General features: G+C 41.5%; 1 protein-coding gene and 1 long non-coding RNA gene across 11 annotated transcripts in view; both read left to right on the top strand.

Annotated features, from left to right (window-relative positions):
* LOC141775076 (hemicentin-1-like) overlaps positions 1-23,230 on the top strand; it is a 181,424-nt gene that overhangs the window by 68,319 nt on the left and 89,875 nt on the right. The window lies entirely within an intron of this gene.
* Positions 2,444-16,320, top strand: LOC141775147 (uncharacterized). Of its 3 annotated transcripts, XR_012595561.1 has the most exons (5): positions 2,446-2,582; positions 7,462-7,512; positions 10,248-10,524; positions 10,668-10,805; positions 13,114-16,320. It is a non-coding gene; the product is annotated as an uncharacterized LOC141775147 (long non-coding RNA). The 3 variants fall into 3 exon arrangements; XR_012595562.1 differs by lacking the exon at positions 7,462-7,512 and having other exon boundaries at positions 2,444-2,582; XR_012595563.1 differs by lacking the exons at positions 2,446-2,582; positions 7,462-7,512 and adding an exon at positions 9,017-9,332.

Raw genomic sequence — 23,230 nt, 5'->3', positions numbered from 1 at the left:
ACTCCCACTTTTACTCAGAATAACAAATGAATAAATAAAATAAAAATACAAATCTGGCCAGAAAATGTTTAAGTTTTGCTGCAGCTTTAGTCTCTAAATTTAGTTGTGCACAACTACAGTTCTAATTTTAGCTCAGTCCAAAAGTCATTTTAGAGATGGTCTTCCCAATCCCAAATGATGGAAAGATCTTACTGGTGTAATAGTAGAAATGAAATCCAAGTCCCGCTCAGGCCAGAGGCCTGTACTACGAAGCAGGACTTGGCGTTATCGAGGTAACTTCATGGTCAAGCCTTCAGGGTTTTCAGTCCTACAAAGGTGGTTCACTTCTTACCGGGGTTGATCGCCATGGTAACTGATGCTGAACGCCAGAGGCCTGTACCAATAAGCAGGATTTGCGGTTATCAAGGTAACTTCAGGGTTAACCCTGGGTTTTCCATACTACGAAGCTGGTTCACTTCTTACCGGGGTAGATCACCATGGTAACTTATGCTGAACGGCTAACCTGCTCCGGAGCAGGTTATGTTCCAGATAAGAGATCAACGCCTATGAAAGCACCTCCTACTGACCAATCAGAGCTCAGTGCGGTGATTGTATGATAATATTACACACATATGAAGAAGTTCAAGTCATAATCCAGGCTAAAAACAACACAGTTTAAACTGACAAATACAGGAAGGACAGCTGGATTTATGCTGGGGGTGTTTACCGCTTTGAATTATATTTTCATATTTATTTTTTTTACTTGCTCTTGAGACGCAGCTGAAAAAAGATTGAAATAGTCATACACTTCACACATTAGCCACAGGATATAAAGATGTGTAATCCATCCATCAATTGCACTCCTCTAAATATAAATATCCATCTAGACGACTATATCTAACTTTTGAGTATTCCGTTAAATTAATAAGTCTGTTAATTTGGCAGATTCAACTGTGTTAATTTTAGTCTGGATTAAGTGTTTAACTTCTTCGTATTTGTCTAATATAGTTTGCTCTTCCTTTTGCATAATGTGTCTCTCTGCCTGTCTGTCTGCTGACAGTAGACCTGTTCATGTCTGTGATTGGTCAGATGCTGCAAACACATCCCCGTTCATGTGAACGCGCTCATAACCAGACTGAGAAACCCTGAGTTGATTTACTGAGTTGATAACCAGCTTCGTAGTACAGTTTAGCGGGATCTCGGTTGTTAGGGTTAGTTAAGCCAGATAACGAGAAGATACCCTGGGTATGTTGAACTCGCTTCGTAGTACAGGCCTCTGCAGTCCAGAATCCAGATCTGTAGTCCACCGGCCCCGGTCGCTCCTCGCTGTACAAATCTATGTAGAATGGAAACGCTCCTCTCCTCCTTCACACCACCACACCTCTCTCACAGTCCGGGCTCTTTCAACACATAAAGGTTTTCAGGCACCACGTTGAGAAATCCCCAGGTCTGGATCTTATTTTCCTTTCAACTGCTGTAAAATGTTGAAAAACAATGACTCAAATAAAACAAAGTGGCTTAGCCTGGACTATCTGTGTCTGATAATAGAAAACTCAGAATTCCTGTGTGCACTGAGGGTTTCCTGAGGGTTTCCTGAGGGTTTCCTGAGGGTTTCCTGAGGGTTTCCTGTGTGCACCGCTGGTTTCCTGTTCCTTATGAAGAGAAATGTGTTTCTGTCATGTTGGCTCATTCATGACTCACGTGACAACATGAAGAGGTTCCAGAAATGTATATTGGCCCTAAACCATTGAGTGCTTTGTAAACCAGCAGCAGTATTTTGACATCAATTCTCTGAGAGACAGGGAGCCAGTGTAGAGACCTCAGAACTGGACTGATGTGATCCACTTCCTTGGTCTTAGTGAGGACTCTAGCAGCAGCGTTCTGAATCAGCTGCAGCTGTCTGATCCATTTTTTAGGAAGACCAGTAAAGACGCCGTTACAGAAGTCAAGTCGGCTGAAGATAAATGCATGGACTAGTTTTTCCAAATCCTGCTGAGACATCAGTCCTCTAATTCTTGCTCTATTCTTCAGGTGATAGAAGGCTGTCCTTGTAATTGTCTTAATATGGCTGTCATCAGGTATTTTATAAATGTTAGCTTAAATATACTTAAATTATATCAGCATGACAAATACCCATAAATAATCTGACTAACTAACATGCTTATAAACTGGTGCTTCAGAGGTATTGAGGTGACATGTAAATGTGTTTTCTGCTTTAACTTTAACTTTCTCTATTTAAACATAATGATTCAAATGTGCTTCTTGTTTCAGGTGTTGTCAAAGTGTTTGCAGCAGAAGGAAGTGATGTCATCTTACCCTGTTCCCTCAGCACCAAAGAGAACATTCAGTCAAAGACTGGAAGAAAGATGGTCAGAAGGATGAACGCGAGGTGTTCCTGTATGATGCAGGCATTCATTACAACAACGGCCGAGGAGGTCAGAGCGAGACGTTCAAAGGTCGAGTCTCACATTTTCAAGACCAACTGGAGTACGGCAACGCCTCCATAACCATCAGAAATACGAGGGTGACCGACCGTGGAAACTACACCTGTCATTTTCCACATCTTCAGCCACTTCAGACATTCTACGTTGAGCATGTTGTTGGTGAGTACTCTCATAAAACAGTTAAAGCTGCAGTAGTCAGTATATTTTTGGCATCATTGGGCAAAAATTCCATAATAACCTTTCAGCATATTGTAATTCAAGTGTTCTGAGAGATAACTAGACTTCTGCTCCTCCTCATAGCTCTGTTTTCAGGCTTTAGAATATCTAGCCCATGACGGGAGACTTTGACCAATCACAGGTCATTTCAGAGAGAGAGAGTTCCTATTGGCGGCAGCGTCACAATCTTTCTCATTTTACAGCTAAACCGTGCACTACAAGATGATTCTGAAAACATCTGAGGAGAGAAATAGGCATTAACGTAACATAATATTGATTCATATTTGATCAGCGCTGCCTAGTTTGACCGTTTGGTCGGAGTTCGCGAGTGATTGACAGCCGGCTCTCATAGACGGCAGCTGGACAGCAGACCTCAGATCAGCTCTTACTGCTTGTTTTCCTCCGGTCTGTGAAATCTTGCAGATGCCGTTAGGAACACCGGAGGACACAGAGGAACATGATTTTTGCAGGTTACCTGTTTCATGTACTACTGTCACGATATAGCGACCGCTTTATAATAATAACATTTTGTAATCATATTTGCTTGAATCTTGCCTACTTCAGCTTTAAAGGATAGGTTCACAATCTTTCCTGTCTGTCTTAAAGGTCTCATATTATGCTCATTTCCAGGTTCACAGATGTATTTTAATGTTGCACTAGAACATGGGTCTCAAACTCGCGGCCCGCGGGCCAATTGCGGCCCGCAAGACGATATTTTGTGGCCCCCACCTTGATATGAAAGTTTAATGTTAGTGCGGCCCGCGAGTTTTATGTGAATGGCACTTTGCCGCGTTGTGTGTGGAAGGTCCCTTTGTTGCGCGAGCCCGAGCTGAACGAACCTACCAATCACAGTGGGGTATATGGCTCCCGGGGGCGGGCAATCGGCCGGGCTTGATGCAAGCAGAGAAACATTTCACAACAACTATGGCGGCGCCCGTGTAACATCACATAAGCTTGATTAAAGCTTGATTTATACTTCTGCGTTGAATCGACGCCGTAGCCTGACGTGCACCTCTACAGAAATGTAACTACACGTCGCGGCGACGCAGACCGCAACAGCTGTGATTGGTCCAGTCTCTCAGCGATGCTGAGCGGCCAGGACCCCGGACAACCACAGAAAGTTCTACTTCTCTCTGCCTCCATCTTTTCAATGTTTGTTCACACAAATCGACTCAGATATATTTTCTCTTTTCGGCGTTCCAGTAATGTCAGTAAAAGTTTTGTGGTTCAACAGTTATTAGCTCCAACTCCGCTCAGTTTCTGTTTGTAGTACAAGAAGAAGAAGAAGAAGAAGGAAACTCATAGAGACGCTGCCGCCAACTAGCGGTTTGGTGGTGTAATTGCAGAGCAACACAAACACAGCAGGCACAACTTTATTGCGGAGTGACACCAAGTGGAATGAATATATATCTTGTCACACAGTCCCAATCATGTCTTTTTCAAAGCCTGCAGTGAAGAGAAAGGTTGGTGACGAGCACAGACAATTTCAGGAAAAGTGGGAGACGCAATATTTCTTTGTTGAGCACAGGGGCACCCCGACGTGTCTTATTTGCACAGAGAAAGTTGCGGTGCACAAGGAATACAACATGAAACGTCATTACTCAACTAGGCATGCTGAGGAGTATGCAAAATACCAGGGAGATGATAGAGCCAACCGGGTTGCCAATCTTAAAACATGTCTACTGAGGCAACAAGATTTCTTCAAGAAAGCAACCAAAGAGAATGATGCAGCAGTCGAAGCTAGCTACGTGGTTAGTGAGATGATTGCTAAGGCGGGAAAGCCATTCACAGAAGGCGAGTTTGTCAAAAAGTGCATATTACAGGCTGCAAGTATAGTCTGTCCGGAAAAGAAGGGTCAGTTTAGCAACATCAGCCTTTCTGCCAACACCGTGGCAGAGCGCATTTCTGACCTGTCAAGTAACATTTATGATCAACTGCATGAGAAAGCCAAATGTTTCCATGCATACGCAGTCGCTCTTGATGAGAGCACAGACATCACTGACACTGCCCAGCTCGCAATGTATGTCCGTGGTGTTGTTGACAATTTTGAAGTGATGGAGGAGTTGCTCACAGTAATTCCAATGCATGGCCAGACCACCGCTCAAGAGATATTTTGCCAGCTGTGTGATGCCATTGTGGATGCCGGTTTGCCATGGAAGAGGTTTGTTGGAATAACAACCGACGGAGCGCCATCAATGACAGGGAGGAAAAATGGACTGGTGGCACTTGTTCAAAGAAAACTGGAAGAGGAGGGTGTGGAGGAGGCCATTGCTCTGCACTGCATTATCCATCAGCAGGCCCTTTGCAACAAATGCCTGAAGTTTGACAATGTGATGTCTGTCGTTGTGTAATGCATCAACCAAATCAGATCCAGGGGCTTAAAGCACCGGCAGTTCCGTGCTTTTTTACAGGAAATGGAGTAGGAATATGAGGATGTGCTCTACTTCACCGAGGTACGTTGGCTCAGCAGGGGAAACGTCTTGAAGAGATTGTTTGAGTTGAGAGCAGAAGTGAAAGCCTTCATGGAGAAGGATGGGGTGGCTGTTCCTGTGCTAAGTGATCCCAAATGGCTCATGGACTTAGCTTTTCTTGTTGACATCACGCATGAGCTGAATGTACTGAACAAGAAGTTACAAGGCCAGGGGCAGCTCGTCAGTGCTGCCTATGACAACTTGAGAGCATTCTCCACAAAACTTGTGTTATGGAAAGCCCAGCTCTCTCAGACAAACCTTTGCCATTTCCCAGCATGCAAGGCACTCGTGGATGCAGGCACACCATTCAGTGGTGAGAAGTATGGTGATGCCATTGTGAAGCTACAGGAGGAATTTGATCACAGATTTGCAGACTTCAAGACGCAGAGACACTTTTCAAATTTTTGCGGACCCCTTCTCCTTCGATGTGCAAGATGCCCCTCCTGTGCTTCAAATGGAGCTCATTGACCTGCAGAGCAACTCTGACCTCAAAGCCAAGTTCAGGGAGGTGAGTGGAAAAGCAGACAAGCTTGGGCAATTTTTGAGAGAATTGCCCCCCAGCTTCCCTGAGCTTTCCCGAATGTTCAAGCGGACCATGTGCCTTTTTGGGAGCACATATCTGTGCGAAAAGCTCTTCTCCACCATGAACTTCATTAAGTCCAAGTACAGGTCCAGACTTACTGATGATCATCTTCAAGCCATACTGAGGGTCTCAACTGCTTCCTCCCTCAAGCCAAATGTGGCTCAGCTATGTGAGAGGAAGCGCTGCCAGGTCTCTGGCAGCAAGGAGTAGGCAAGAGAAGCCATGTTCAGAAGAACCGTTCATGTTCTTCAATGTTCAATTCATGTTCAGGACAGTTCATGTTCAGAAGAACCCATTCAAGTTAAAGAACTGTTAATAATGACGTTTGAGAAGATTGTTTTTTTTTTAACAAAGCTTTTTTTGTGGAATACCTGATGTGGCCCAGCCTCACCCAGACTCTGCCTCCAGCGGCCCCCAGGTAAATTGAGTTTGAGACCACTGCACTAGAACATGTTTACATGCTGCAATGTTCAAAAACCCTTTACTCTTCTCATACTGCCAGCCTGAATATACCAGCTCAGAGGCTCTGTTTGACAGAGGCTGATTCACAGCCTGTCTCCTCCCACTCTGCTCTGATTGGTCAGCGTTTCTAAACACAGCGACCATCAGGGTGGAAAATAGAAGATGTGAAACAGTAGTCAGTTCATTATTTCTGGTAAAAGACACCTGATAAACGTAGTAAAGTAATCAGTTATGGTTATTAGTTATTAGTAGGAGCTGTCTCTGTGTTATCATGACTACAGACCACCGGAGCTTAGTTTACCATAGTTTACCAGAGCTGAAGACTTTCTCCTGTACCATGTTAACATAACTAACTAACAGGTGAGATGATTACAAATGCTGTGAATAATTAATATTGTCATCTGTCTACTCAAATAAAGTTTGACTGTGAAACAGAAATGTGTTGTGTTGCTTACAAGTCACTATTTACTACCTGTACTCTGCTACATGCATGACATCAAATATATATAATATATAAATATCATCTGTTTAAACAGTGTAATTACATAAAGCCTTTGTGAAAGAACATGTTATATTGAGATGATGGGAGTACATGAAGACTGTTCTGCTGGTTCTTGCAGACTAACAGGAGCTACTTTGGTCAAGTTCGGTTGTGGATTACACAGAGTGACGCGCTGTGGGGCGGGGTCAGCTAGCTGCGCATTCTCTGGTTCAACCAACCCATGGCTTGCAATTCTCTAATGACGACAGAAGAGAAAGGAAAAGCTGCGAAGTGATTTTCGACACCCATTTCCGGACAAACGGAGCAGGAGAAAAAGAGAGGATGGTCTTTTATGACACTATGGTGACCTGTAGACACACTGGGGACAGATATTGATGTTTAAAAGACATGGAAAAGTGCATTTTGCATAATAGGTGACCTTTAAAACAACACTCACACGCCCGTCTGAACACTACAACAGGTTTTGCTTTCTGTAATCGGTTGATTGGTTGAAAACAGACATGTCTTAGAGGAGTTAACAGACACTGTAGGATGTGTAATGAAGTATTAAAGGCTAACTGGTATTTTTCAACATGGATACTGTTTTCCCATGTGTTTGTGTCTCAGGGCGCTTTCACCAGTCATAGTCCGTTTGTCTAGTCCGAATTAGTCATTCCAAGCAAAAATACTATATTGAAAATCACTGGGAATTAGTCGATTATTATTCGGAACTCCTTCTAGTCGTACTTTCAGCTTTTGTTAACTGCATTCGATGTTGATGATATCACACAGTCACAGTGTAAAAAATAGTTTCTTTTCTTTTAGATCGTGACCCACAGTTCTCGACCCTGAAGAACAAAAACGGGGAAACTGATGGTGAGTCACTGACAACGTGTGTGCTAAAGCTTTGTCTCCCTCGTGTATACGTGATGAAATATATTTTCATATTTGAATTCAAGCAGGTGTAATGATATCGATGATGTCACTGATCTACATCTGCATTTTCTGACTGATCACTAAACGCTGATGTAGTATCTGAGCTTAAGGGTTGTTTGTCACCCTGATGCAGCACTTTGACGGTATTGTGTCAACGTTTTGTGAATGATAACCAGACGCAGGGCGACAAAGTTTTAGCACACAGATCAGCGATGAGATCCGTCAAGTCAATTTCATTTGTATAGCCCAAAATTACAAATCACAAATTTGCCTCAGGGGGCTTTACGATCCGTACAGGATACGACACCCTCTGTCCTTTACAGTGCGACCCCCTCATCGGATAAGGAAAAACTCACCACCAAAAAAAAAACCTTTTAACAGGGAAAAAATAAAAAATGTCAGAAACCTCAGGAAGAGCAACAGAGGAGGGATCCCACTTCCAGGATACTCGGTCTGTGTTGCAAATCAGTGACATCATCCAAACAACAGATTTCTCCTCATCCGTCCTTTTAAGGTCGAGCACTGTGGGTCACAATCATTGTGTCCCATTTGATAGTGTGTACTGTATCCTTCTGCTCTGCAGGCTTCAGTTGGTGCCTAATAATGCAGCACAACTGCCTGTAGTGCATATTTCTATTAACATGAATATTCTGCATTTTACTGCTTTGCATCTGTATTTTTTATAGGGCTGCCACCTCTCAGTCGATTAGTCGACTGATCGGTTGTTTTGGTCTCAAGTCGACTACGATTTCTTTAGTTGGTTAGTCGACTTAAGCTAATTTCACACTACATGACTGACCGGCCAAGCTACGTTTTGTCACAAAAAAAACATGATAAATACACGGTAAATGACGTGATACCATAAGTGAGACATATTGCTGATGTGGTTGTTGGCACGTGTTCACAGGACAGCCTGTTTCCACAATCTTTTTACTATTTATTCCTCTAAGTGCAACAACAACTTTGGTCCGTGTTGCACATGCGTCACATAAAGTAAGTCCCTATTAGGCTCGTTGGAGATGAACTGCGCCTCGCCTGGAAAGTAGACGAGATCAGACGGCAGCAGCAGGGGGCGGGGACTAATAGCTGCGGTCAAGTCGGACAGTTTCCAGCAGCCTTTAAAGAATTTACAGGAAGTCATAGTAAAAGTGACTTCCTGTTAGATCCGATCTGTAGGCTACTTGTAGTTCTCAGATCACATTGGGATTTATTTATATTTGTTTGTAAACATATGTGTAAATGTGCGTCTATCTGGCGTTGGATCCTATCCTTTATTTTTTTATGTCCACCTTGTAAAGCACATTGTAATGAACACTCGTTTTGATAAGTGCTTATTAATAACCTTCATTACGGAAGGAGGTATTGTTTTCACCGGCGTTGGTTTGTGTGTTTGTTTTTTTGTCTGTCAGTCTGTTATCAGGATTACTCCAAAAGTGCGTGATGGATTTGAATGACATGTTTTGGAGGGGTGGGGTGTAGCACAATGAACAATTCATAAGATTTTGGTGGCGATCCGGATTGTGATCCGGATTCAGGAATTTTTTTAAGAATTCCGATCAGCCTGAGCATTAAGACCACAGGGTATAACACATGAGCAGTGTAGCTGATGACGCAATGATGACGCGTGACCCCGCCTTCTTCCTTTTTGTGGGAGCAAAGAGATACGTGTGTGGATGTGTGGCGAGACATCGAGCTGCGGCAGCTGCTGGCCGTCCGCGGTGAAAAAGAAAAAAGCGGTAGATGACAAGATGAGAGACAACGTAGTGTAACGTTATACAGACATAACAAGGCTGCTGAATGAGAGAGGCATCCACCGATACGTTACACGGAAACACACCGTGTTAATAATAAGCCAATGGCGATTTTTCTCTGGTCTGGGGTTTTTTGTCAGGGAGCTCCAAAAACTGTCGGGGAGCAGTAAATCAGGGCTAAAGTTGTTAAGTGTGAACTAGACATAATCAGTCGTCTTGGTCTCAGTCGACTAAGATTAATTTAGTCGGTTCATTTTTGATGCTTTTTCAATGCTGAATGACTTATTTCCAAGAAACTTGTGAGCACATCTCTGTAAACACCAGATCTAAAGTGGTGCTTTAATGTGATTCCTTTTACAGATCTGTCCATTAAATTAACTAATCGATTAGTCGACAAAATTGTAACAAACGTTTATGATACTTACACGTTTTGTCCAGCAAGATAATCTCCACTAATGAACAACACTTTATGATTTTTTAAATGTAAATGTTATCGGCAGAAGTAAAAAGCTAACGTTAGGCTATGAACGAACTACACCACGGTCACATGAGCGATGATACACAACGAGGCTATAAAGGAGGACGAGTCGGCCTGATGGTGTTATGTGGTCTCATTTAGCCACTTGTTAGCAACCGACTTTTTTAAGACACATAAAGGCTTCAAAATTCACCAGTGGGATATTTATTGATGTATTTTATATCGTAGAACAAAACGTTAAAATCTCTTCAGCTCGTGTTGACTACAGACCTTATTTCAGACATCTAAGTAAAAACACATCAACTTCCAGACGAGGGAACAGGAAGTGCTAAAATACTAACTCATTTCCGGGTTTTAGGACTCATTCCTGTATCACTCTATTTATAAAGAGCAAGGAGATGAAGAGTACATTTCTGTTTATAATGTATTCTTAACTCTGTTCACAGGGGCAGCAGAGCCCTACATCTCCATCGTTGATGTCACGAAGGTCGGGGTGCAGCTGAAGTGTGACGTTCGAGGTGCGTTCCCACAGCCGAAGCTACAGTGGCGGGACAGTGATGGAAACGTCCTTCCTGCTGATGAGCCACAGGTCTCAGAGAGAGGACGCCGCTACGACGTCACCCTCCAAATCATTGTGAACCGGACCGCGACCAACCGCTTCAGCTGTGTAGTAAAAACAGGAGGACATCGGCCACATGGTTGATGCCAACTTCACTGTTCCTGGTGAGACTCATCCCAGTGCTTTTATCTGCAGATCATTTAAGATCTTCTTATATGTCATTTTAATCTTCATAGGTAGGTTATAACTACAATTAAAATACAGTTACATTCTGAGAGTGACACTTGGTTTTTGTAATGTGTTCCAGAGAAACTGTTCGAGGACGTGTCCTGCAAAGGGGAGGTCACAGGATGGATAGGTGGATTTTTTTTGGGAGCTTTCATCATTCTTGCAGTTCAAGCTCTGCTCGTAGCTGCTAAGCTCATCACAATACACCGTTATAAAGGTAAGTTTATATAATAGATTGTTTTAACATATATAATGTGCAGACATCAACATAACAGATACTCAACAGCAACCACCTCATGTCAAGAATCTGTAGTCTTTTCAGATAAAACATTTATCATGTTAGTATTTAAAAAATCCACTGAGACCTAATTTCTTTATGAGGCCTCTGGTTCTCGTTCTGATGTTTAAAAAGCGGTGGCGGCCTAAAGGTGAAGGCCCAGACACACCAACCCGACCTTAAAGAACTAGCGGCGATGAAGGCAGACTGTTGCGTCGCCTCACGTCACCTTTGTCTCGGCCGAGAAGTTGCACTCGAACACACCGCAAAGACTACAGCTGACGACAGTTAGCACTTACGTTCTCCACACCGGCAGGCGGCGGTAGTCTGTATTCATCATTCAGAAAGGGAAACAGGAAGACCGAGGACGGTGGCTATACAAGCCGTTGTTATGATACGTACATGAAACAAAGCGGCGTTCCGTCACCACTCTCGCTCACCACTTAGCTTCATTCCAGATGTTCATGTCTCATGTGAAAGTATCCGTGTGTTGGAAAGATCAGATGAGATGAAGATGAAAAATGAGAAGAGCCTTCTGTGTGACTTTACTCTTTGGCTCGCTTTCCTCACGTCCGTTTCTCTGTCAATCAGAGTGATTTCTCTCACCGACGGGCTCTGCTGCCGATTCAACATGCTGAATCGGCCAAAAAACCTCCGACACGGGCAGACTAGAGCCGACGGTGCACCACAAAAACTAGACCGACAGACGCTCACCGACGGCCCCAAACTGTCCGACGGTTCAGTCAGGACCTTAGAGGAGCGAGCTTTTGGCCGGGAGGTCTTTGGTTCAGACCCCGGACCAGCTGGATAAATCTGCCCCTCCCTCATTACCACCACTGAGACATGGCCGTAGCCAGCTAGGGGGTCACTGAGATCCGGACTCTCATAATATTACAAGTTTTTCCTCGAAATATTATAACTTCATTCACAACTTCTCAGAGAACACAGATACAGTATGTGGAACATGTTTTGAATGAGCAGAAATTTTGCTGAAACAAATACAGTCTGAGCTATTAACCCTCTGAGACCCGCGTGATCCCAACTGACTTTACTGTCTCTCAGAGGCTGTAGCAGGTTCAGTTTGAAGAGGTACAGATATCATGAAAATCTAAGGAATCCATTGGTACCAACCATGTCATACTAGCTTACTTGTGAAGAAAGTTAAATAACGCTCCAAAGTTGGGCAAAGTTTTGGTGAGGAAAAACTGTCAAGGCCATTTTCAAAGGGGTCCCTTGACCTCTGACCTCCAGATATGTGAATGAAAATGGGTTCTATGGGTTCTATGGGTACCCACGAGTCTCCCCTTTACAGACATGCCCACTTTATGATAATCACATGCAGTTTTTTTCATGCAGTATAAATATATTATTGTCTCCTATTCTAAAATGGTGTGTTTGAATATTTCTGCATCCTGGGGTCCCTAACAGTCTTGAATCACATAAATTGGGTCTCACTGTAAAGCTGAGACTCTTGTGGATCCAGTGAGCCCAACTGTATTCATGTGTGATGATGTTAGTCCCCATAGGAGACATTTCATTGTAGTGAGACCATTTTTTTTAAACTTGACCTCACTGTATAAAATGACCTGTGGTGACCTCTAGGATAATCACAGCCTCATGAAACTTTACAGCCACAAACTAGAGACCTAGAGCATTCAGAGGATGGATGGCTTTCCTAGCTAGATTGACAATAAGGGGGTTTCTGAGCAGTTTACACAACAGAAGTAATCGCCATCCAATCACAGAGCAATGCAATCCTTGCAGAAATCTCCAAATGTCAAAAGTTTTTGATCCCAAATCACAGCATGGCTTTTTCTTTGTGTTCCTCAAGGTCTTGATGTCTTAATGTGGTATTTTGGAGGGATTATTGATTATTTAATGTTGCTATGGATAACAGACCGTTGCTATGGGCGCAGTTGTAATGTCGGCCTCCGGAGGACCATTTTTGAGTCAAATTATTGATTTCTAAAGGAAGTAGTTGTGTAATAAGCGGGATAATGTACAGCTAGTGGTTCATTGTTGTGAAATAAACCCCGATAGGGCGATGAGAGACACTGTGCGAAGTGTTTATTTCACAACAATGACCGGCTCGCTGTACGTTATCTCTAACTTGTTGAAGGGAACCTGAGATCCAAGATTCTCATTGCCAAAGACTGCTTTGTTGTAAATATTGTGCATATGATAAAGAAACATGACTTCATGTAATATATATATATATATATATATTATTCTTTTTTTTTTCCTGCAGATTCTTGTGAGAAGACAAAGTGTTCATGTGACGACAATCAAGAGAAGCCACTAAATCCACAACCTGTAAATGGAAGTGAGTGTGTGAGTGAGTGAGTGAGTGAGTGAGTGAGTGAGTGAGTGTGTGTGTGAGTGTGTGTGTGAGTGAGTGAGTGAGTGAGTGAGTGAGTGAGTGAGTGTGTGAGTGTGTGAGTGAGTGAGTGTGTGAGTGAGTGAGTGTGTGAGTGAGTGAGTGAGTGTGTGAGTGAGTGAGTGTGTGAGTGAGTGAGTGTGTGAGTGAGTGAGTGTGTGAGTGAGTGTGTGAGTGTGTGAGTGAGTGAGTGTGTGAGTGAGTGAGTGTGTGAGTGAGTGAGTGAGTGAGTGAGTGAGTGTGTGAGTGAGTGAGTGAGTGAGTGTGTGAGTGAATCTAATAGAAGATGTTTGAGGTTTTCTAGTTTCATATGGTACCAGTACTTCACTCTAACTTTAAAACTGAGCCCACTACAATCTTAAAATCACAAGTTGCATTAATGAGTTCAAGAAATTAGTGGCATTAAAACAAATGTGTGCTAGCGCGTTGTCACTCCAGTGGAGCTGCTCAGTGGCCAGCAGATCAGACTGGTTGTACTGGGCAGCTTCCTGGTGTGAATGTGGTCAGAGCGTTCCTGAAAAAGAGAGGTTCCTTCTCAGTGAAACATCCCTGAATAATAATAATAATAAATAAATAGGTACATTAATACAACTGTCCATTAAATGAATAGTTTAACATTTTGATTCACCAACATGTTAAATTATTGTTTCTTTAAACAGAGCTCTGAATATCATCAATGTAGCCACAAGTAAACTTTTAAATGTAGGGTAACACATTTTACAGGTCTGCAAATGTCACGGTAATTAGGTGATAATTAGCAAATAACCTATTTGAAATTTCTTTGGAATTACTGCCAAATTACCCCAATATTTACCTCAAAACTGATCGAAAATGACTTTATTATAAATATTTGGCACACCCATTATTTACTCTCACTCTAAATGGCCTGTAGATGTGAATGTGAGTGTGAATGGTTGTCTGTCTCTGTGTGTCAGCCCTGTGATAGTCTGGTACCTGTCCAGGGTCTACCCCGCCTTCCTCCAACGTCAGCTGGGATTGGCTCCAGCCCCCCTGAACAGGACAAGCTAATACAGATAATGGATGGATGGATTATTTACCCTGATTTGATTTTGGGTGTTTTCAAATCCTCATTTGACCACTAGTGGGCATTTATCTCTGGAGATTACATTTAGACATTTCTAAAACTGCCTCATAGCTGTTGCCAAATTTGTGAGCTCTCAAGTTGTTGCTGCTCAAATTCAAAATCACGCCGCTAGATGGAGCTTTATGACCAAAGGTTTTTAGTGCAGTATAGTATTTATATTCTAAAGGGTTTATTAGGGGTTGTTATAAATGAAATGAGTCTAATCAAGGATATAGTCGACCTCGCTGACCTCGCTGTTTTATCATGCTGTTTTTATATCATATTGTCTCTTGTTTGCATTTTCACTCTGTCACACTGAACTGTTGTTAAAGATACTATAACACCTAAATGAATGAGGTACATAGAACCTAATCCAACAGAGTGACATGCAAACAATGAGATGAGTTTATTAAAAGATCATATAGATCCAAATGTTTCGTTCCAAAAGCTCAGATGATCAAACCAAACAGGAGCTCTGGATATTCAGGCGAGCTGTTCCACCAGCAGATCTCAGGCTTTCATTACAATAATAGTAATGTAACTTGTATTAATCACGTAGAGCCTTAAAACATCAGCAAAAACATGCAGCTTGTGAAATGAGGTTGATGCTGTTTCCTCTTCCTCTAAATTCATTAAAGGTTGAGCATCAGGACTTTAGTCTGATAAAGACGATTCATAGTTTTCACGTGACGTCGCGGTCCTCTGGGAACGCCGACCTGGAGGGCAAAACAAAGCTGCCCTCCGCTGTCCGCCAACAACACCTCAGCTTCTACAACACTGTTAGCCAAAATGTCAGATAGTTGTTGTTCAATTTGATGCACAAACCAAAGAGAAGTCAAGCCTGGGCTGTGTTCCTACAGTCCCATCTCGGAACGAAATCCCAGAGGGGAGGATTGTGAATTTGTGCAGTTAAGTGAGTCGTGCCGCCGTCGCTGGCGAGAGACACACTAGCGGACTACACTGACTGAAACTGAACACCCGTGCAACCAACGACTACGACCACGCTACCCGTCTCTCCCGTCTCCATGGTCAAACCAGCTCATTTCATTTAAATCGTTTTCCAGACATTGCTTCGTGAGCGACGTTACTGCGTCTGCTCTGCCTGCGTCTGTCTCCAACTGTAGCGGCGGCTGGTTTGACCACCGAGATGCGAGTGACCGTTAGCTTGACCGCAGTAACCAACGATCATTTCTTGTCCTTCACCTCTCAAACTAAAGATAAACAGATAACTGTAACGTCACGCTTTCATCTTGGCAGCAGTATGAGGGACGGAATCCCCACAAGATATAACGTTATGTAGCTAAACGTCACCAAAACAACTTTTCAACTAGCAAGCTATGCTAGCTAACGCTGTTTAGTTATAAACTCCTTGAGTGTGTTCCAATCCACGTACTTCCAGAAGTACACTTCAGTGTAGTGCACTGTGTGCTCACTTGAGTAGTGCGTAAATTTCAACGGGGTAGTGTCGTCTCAAATCTAATACTCTGCGGCGCACTGACCGGAAATGACGATCGCAACATTTGACCGCGGCTCGCTACCCGCCAAAATATCTTCTGAAAAAAATGAAAGCAGAGTGGAAATTACGTTTCCAACGTCATCGCCTACGCCTACGATGTGTCCTCCTGTCGGCTGAAAATGCACCGGTATGTTTACGTATTGTATTGTTTTATTCTGTTATGTTTGAATAGTGGTCGTGGCTCCGCCTCTTCCGCTACGTAGCCAAGATGGAGGCAGTTGAGTGTGGAAAGTGTCCAGCGTTCCACACTCAGCGATCTGACCGTTTTGAGTACAACATCCGGGTACTTTGAGTGCACTGCATTTGCCGTACTACCCAATTGGAACGCACTTATGCACTCAAAATAATGAGTATGTAGTACAGAAGTATGCGGATTGGAACACACCCCTTGATCATAACAGAATATAATAACTTTCATCACTGCTCATTTTAGAAACACCACCGCCAGAAAACATGTTCTTTGTTTAGATTATCAAACGGACAATGGATCATAGATGTTGGTTTCTGGGCGGGCTGCTAGCGTTAGCTGGTGCCGCTAGCGTTGGCTGGTGCCGCTAGCGTTGGCTGGCGTCGCCATCGTTAGCTGGCGTCGCTATCGTTAGCTGGCGTCGCTAGCGTTGGCCGGCGTCGCTCTCGTTGGCTGGCGTCGCTAGCGTTACCTGGTGTCGCTAGCGTTAGCTGGCGTCACTAGCGCGCCAGCGAGCAAGCTTTAATTTCCCAGCATCGTGTCCGGTGGCAGACAGCATTGTATAGTGAAAGTGAAGCTTATGGGAAACCAATCTAAACGCACATTACATGAACAGAGAAGACGTTTTCTTGCGGTGGCCTTTCTAAAATGAGCAGTGGTGAAAGTTATTATATTCTGTTATGATCAAGGAGTTGATAAGCTAGCGTGATAGCTAGCTAGTTGAAGTTGAAAACAGTGTTTTCCCTCCAGGCTCTGTGCCAGTCACGTCACTGAAAACTATGAAGAGTCCAGATGAGAAGAGAAACAAACATCTGAGATTGTTATAAAGGTCAAGACTCGTAACTGAAGGAGCAGAGATTGTACCTCTGTCGTCCCTTGATGCCAAAGAGAAGGTGGAGATATAATCACACTGGTTTTAGTTCTTATAAAGATAACTCTGAGATAAAGCTTAAAGCTAACAGCACAATATTTATCGCTTGGGTGAATGTTTAATAAGTTCAAATGAAATTTTACTTTTGTGTTTGAGTGAATTTGTTTTAGAAAAGTTGTTTATGTCTGCCAAGTGCAATCCTGATGGTTTACTGAATTGATGCTGATACAAGCACACTACTGTAGAGATGTGCAATATGTTGCTTGGGCGTCTCGTCGCCTGTTCGTGTCCGCCGGTCTTCAGCAGGGTTAGAAATAAGCACCCGCCACCGGCCAGATGCTGGTAAAATATGCAAGTGGCTGCTAGATTTACTTCACTCACCAGCCAAAAAAAACCAATGGTGATCTTTTGAGTGGCTGGTAAAACTTGGAATCCACCGGCCACAGTGGCAGGCGGTCAAAAAGTAAATTTCCAACCCTGGTCTTAAGCTCCTTGAACTGGTTTCTCTTTTGTCAGTATTGTCTCTAAAATGCTGTAAAGAATCCTGCTGACAGCGTTAAATGTTTGTCTTTAAAAGGGAAACATGGCACTGATATGTGTGTTTATGCTCTAAAGGAAAAGTTGCTGGATATGGAAGACAAAATTTCACTGTATTCACACGTTTTATTGATGCATCCAAGGCCTTTCACAGAATTAATCATGAACAATTGTTCCTGTCATCCCGAACAGACACTCGTTTGATGATTTTAGACGCCTTTTCAATATTATGTACTCTCCCAGACACCCTAAGGAGGACATGTTAATCTGGACTTTACATGCAGAAAAGGCCTTTGGTTGTGTGGAGTGGCCCTACCTATATGCAGTACGAGAAAAATATGAATGTGGAACAGGGTTTGTCTCATTGGTTAAGATATTAAACAACAATCCCAGAGCTAGAATCCTTACTAATCAGACAGTTTCAGATGCATTTGACCTGTACAGGTGTTCTAGGTAGGGATGGGCTCTGCAGCCCTGCTGTTTGCCGTAACAATTAGCACACACTGAGATTTTTGGTTACAACACAGAATATACTTCAATATACGCAAATGATATTTTGATGTACTTAACAAGGCCACTGACTTCTATTCCTCTCTTACTGGAGACGATTGACCTATTGACCCAAGCGTGCTCCAACAGATTCCTCTCAAGCTGGCTTTGGAAAAATGTACATATTTGGTGGTAGAGATCATGAAGACGTATAACTCCCTATTTGAAGCAAATTTTATGGCGATTAGACAAGTTTAAAACCAAATTAGAGTTTTGGAAAACTTCCAATTTCCTTGAAAGGCAGAGTGAACACTGTTAAAATGTGTCTCCCTCAATTGTTACACCTCTTTCAAAACTTACCTTTATATATTACTAAAAGCTTTTTTTTTTAAAACTGGACTCTATAGTTCTTCCATTTATCTGGAACTATAAATCCCATAGGATTAAGAAAAGTCATCTGTGCAAGCGTAAGGCGATTTTATGCGCTATTATTGGGCTGCAAACATTCGCTGTGTGTTTCCTGTTGGCTGGATATGGAGCCAGACGACTGTCTACTCAGCTCGCTTGGTGCTTTCATAATGTCTCCCATTCGTCTCAAAAAATCATTTTATGATTACAATCTCATTATTCATAGTACTATTCAAAGTTGGGAACAAGTAGCTGAACATTTAAACTTAGAGCGCTATCCTTTATCCGTCTTTTACTCCTTCAGCTGGATGGAGGCTTTGACTGATGGGTAGTGTTGGAGATTTATACATTTCAGGTACGTTTGCATCCTTTCGACCGCTTCAGGAGAAATATGGGCTCTCAAAGACAGACTTCTTTAGATATCTTTTATCTTTTTTAGAGACTTTGTGAAGACCCATGTTTACCTGATTTGTGTGCCTTACTCCGTTTGTATGTGTGTTTATTTTTGATTTGTATTATTTATGTTTGTGTGTGTTTACTTCTCTCTTTATTGTCTTGTTTTGCCTTTAGTTGCTGGTATCGTTTGTCTTTTGTTGTTAAATATCTGAAATGATGCACTTGACAGAAGTCTGTATTGCTGATGTGCTTCCTAATAAAAATATTTGGAAATCAAAAAGAAAAATTGTTCCTGAAATTGTGTGCTAGAGAATATAGAATATAGTCTTCTGGTAGTCCCATCAGTGCAGGTTAAATGGAGCCATGTTGTATCTGCCCTGTTTCATGTAAATAATAAGGTAACATCCTGTCTCCTATTTTGTTCAGTGCATTAACACATTTCTAAAACTACTTTCCTATCAAACATGGTGCAGATGATGTGTCACTGCGCTACGAGAATGACTCTTTGTTAGCTGCACAAGCCACTTTAGAGTAGCCTCACATCTAGTAGATGATTTCCTTCCTTTTACAGTTTTTCTCGATTGTTTACACACATTTTCTGAAAGCATGCCTCATACTCTCAGAACTCTACACACAAATCAAAAAACACACACACAATGGGCAAAACCCCTCAATTCTCCTGCAAAATTAAACTTTACATTCAAAACAATGTTATTTCTTCTCAAAATGGTATTTTGTTTTCAAATGACACACACAAACCATCATATGAATAGACATTTATAAGAACCAGTTGAACACTGATGTGCTCAATGTAAAACACTATGATGAATGGAAAACACTTCTTCTCCATTCATCATAATGACTTAGGCCTTTTTTTTCTTCAGTGTTACACTTACTACAGACAGTACATACATAAATGTGTTGTAAAATATTTTAGAATATTGTTTTTATACTCAGAACACACAAATACATGGTAACAAATATATTTTATTTCCCCCACAAAAACAATGTACACAGTGAACATCCCAACCAACACAAAGTTGCACATACAGAGGTCTACATACAAAACAACAGAAGAATTTACTGTATACAGTTACAGTAAAAAAAACTATGCTGCATCCTCTCTTCTGTTTCGGTCTGGCCACAGCACCTCATCCATATCACAAGCAATGTTTGCCCTTTTATGCTAAAGCTCTGATTGCTAATTGTAACACTGTGTGACAGGTGTTTGCCCATGTGATGAGTCAGTGTGCATAGTAGGGCAATTGACTTTAGAATTTTGAATGACAGTGTGTTCCTTGTGAAAACGAGATTTTCTTCATGAAAATTGTGCCAAATGCAGAGAATTGTGTGTAGTGTTTTGAAAAAAGTGTGTTTTAGAACTGCAATTTGAGTGTAAAGCAGGAATTGTGCTTGTAGTTTAGCAGAATTGGTTCAGGGGGTTGGTGCATGAGTTACATGTTGTGGTCATTGTGTGTCAAGTACCAGTATTTGTGTGTAAACAATTGAGAAAAACTGTAACACATCTCTGATCATCTGTAAAAAGCTAAGTGATGTCAGAAATGGACACAGGTGTTATAATGTTACTTGGGTTGTGAACGTGCCTGTAGATGACAGTGGTGTAGCTACAGTTCATATCTTAAACTAACTATTGTTTTAAATTCAGCTTCAAAACTGATCAAAATCCTCCTCAGTTAATAGGCTATTGAGCCCATTCATTTTCACATTGGACTGGAAATGGGATGGATCAGGAATTACTTATTTGGGTATTAAATTTACGTCACACTTTACAGGTCTACGACTGATTAGCAATGACTTTGTCTTAGTAATTAGAAATCATAAGTGAATGGTCACATGAGGTTTGCCTGCAGTGAATGCTGACACATATGACCTAGTTATGATGGCATAGCCACATGTCTGCTGTAACTGGTGGGTTATGGTATCATTTTCTGTCTGTATGGTGCTCTGGTGCACCCAACATGTTGCACGGACGGACTGTAATACCTTTTTCTGTGTATTGGGGAATGTAGTGATGCTTGATTTACAAGTTATATAAATGTAAGGAAGTGTAAAGCACAGTAAATAACTTTTTAAAATGTAACTTTTAAACAGTTTTTATAACATGAAATGCACTTAACAATAACTTTAAACTTTAACAATAAAACCTTTAACTCTATAAACCAATGTAGCAATAAAGAGGAAGTCAAAATCTGTTAAAATGCAGATTTTAAATGTCTCATAGGAAAGTCAATACCTGAGTTTATGTATTTAAAGTAGTGGTTAAGTTATGACAAATCACTAAATATTTCTTCTTTAGGCATATATTTTCTTGCAATTATACACTTTTAAATAGATTAATAACAGTATTTTTATGTATTTGACAGTGATATATCGGTGTAACAAATATTTTTTTGTAAAATTACAGAAAGTCCTGCTGCTTTTATCAGTAAAGAATACTTTATCCTTATGATTAGTTTTGTTAAAATTAGGATTCAAAAGCTGTTAAAAAACGATATTTAATGTATTACATTTATACGGATTTGTTTTGTTAAAACACATTTCAATAAATAGTTCATTATTGGAATCTTTCTGTTATTTTGAAATACAGAGAAAAACTGTAAAAAAAAGTTGTTGTTTTTTTACAGTTTTTTTTAAAAAAGTTGTATTTTTTACAGTGTATGTATATAGATGAGCTATGGAAACAGTTGAATGGGTGAAACACAGACTGTCTTGTTGTCATTCATCTGCTGTGTTTTATACATTTAATCATGTCCTCAATAAAAAAGTATATTAATGTTAACTGATATTAATTGTTAACTGTAATTTCCGGCAGTGTTATCTGACAGAAACGTCCAAAACTCACTAACATTTTGACGTTTTTTACGTTTTTAAACTTCGATAAAAGAAACAGACTACATACAAACACACTTGTAATACTACAACATGTTTCTTGGCTGCTGGACAGTTTCTTGATGAATCGTCCACATTGATCATCATGATATTAAAGTTGTTTCATAACTCTTTAAGCTGCTGATCACTTGAACTACATTTGGGACTCTCTTTTAAAGACAAGCGCTCCATCTGTCATCAGAGGAGTTGTTGAGATGGAAGCTCATTTCAGTCAATAGACACATTTCCATCTTTTAATGTTGGTGTATTAGCAGTTAAATATAACCAGCTTCTCAGGTAACTTAAAGGTTCCTCTATTCAGAAACGTCTTTCTTTTTGTTGCTACTCTTGGATGTTTGAGCTTCACTGTGCAGTCGGTCTTCATCTGCTCATGCTCACGTTAAATCTGACGTGTACGTTGAAGCAAGAGTTTGTGAGATAACAATAGCTAGGAGGTCAGTCGTGATCCAGTATGTGAAGTAATGTAGGGGAGACCGGGGTTGGTTTGAACACAGCTATGTTCTGGCCCTCTGAAGGTCACAGAAACAAAACCAGAACATCAACATGTTCGCTTCCTTGAGCTGCACTCATCTACTCTGTCAACACATCTGAAAGCCACCAACTCTTTTGATGAGGGTAACATTTAAGTTTTATAGACCCTTTTAGCGTTGACGTCACGATGAGGTCACGATGTTAGCTGGAGGCTAAACAAAGGAAAGACTGGAGGCTAACACTAGCAGTGGGCTCAAGTTACACATCTAAAATGTCATCTTGCTGTGTTGTTGGCTGCCAGAATCCAGATATCACAGACATTAGAGATGACAAACTGTGATTCGAGGCTCCAGCGAGCTACAATATCAGAGAAACGTTTCAGAGACGGAGAGTAAACGTTGTTAATATTTAGCCTTCTGCTAACCGTAGCCGTGAGCCGTTGGCTGCTGTTAGCAGAAGGCTAAACTATTAGCACCATTTACTCTCCAATCTCTGTAGCTTCTAACAGACTCGATGGAGATCAGCCAGGCCTGCGCAGAATCGATCACCACGCAATGCATGCCAGTTAGATTTGTGTCCGACTTGCTCTGACGTCATGCACACGTGGGCAACGATAACCTCACGAGATCGAGGCGGCCGCAGTTTTTAGATCCAGGCGCTGCAGTTGCTCTCCACCGACTGCAAGACCCAGGGCATGATGGGTAACAGCTGGCTGTCGCCTGATCAAAGAGCTGATTGGCTCTTAGTTTTGACAGCAAACACCAGGTGTTGTAGAAAGTCACAACTCTCTGTGTAATTGTGATATTTAACACTAGATTGTAGTTTATTAGTTTAATGTTGTTCAATGAAGGTTTCATCTGTTAACAAACATCTTGTGTGGTTGATAATAATTATTATTATAATAATGAAGGTTATCTATATATAACACTTATCATCATTATGTGCTTTACAAGGTGGACATAAAAATAATAAAGGATAGAATTCAAAGACAGACACACGCACATTTCCACATATATTTACAAACAAATATAAATAAATCCCAACGTGGTCTGAAATCTACAAGTGGCCTACAGATCAGATCTAACAAGATGTGGCATTTCCTATGACTTTCCTGTAAAT

Source organism: Sebastes fasciatus, chromosome 1, assembly GCF_043250625.1.
Source record: "Sebastes fasciatus isolate fSebFas1 chromosome 1, fSebFas1.pri, whole genome shotgun sequence".
In the NCBI taxonomy this organism is placed as follows: Eukaryota; Metazoa; Chordata; class Actinopteri; order Perciformes; family Sebastidae; genus Sebastes; species Sebastes fasciatus.
The sequence above is the reverse complement of the archived record's forward strand: the minus strand, read 5'-3'. Positions and strand labels throughout refer to the sequence as shown.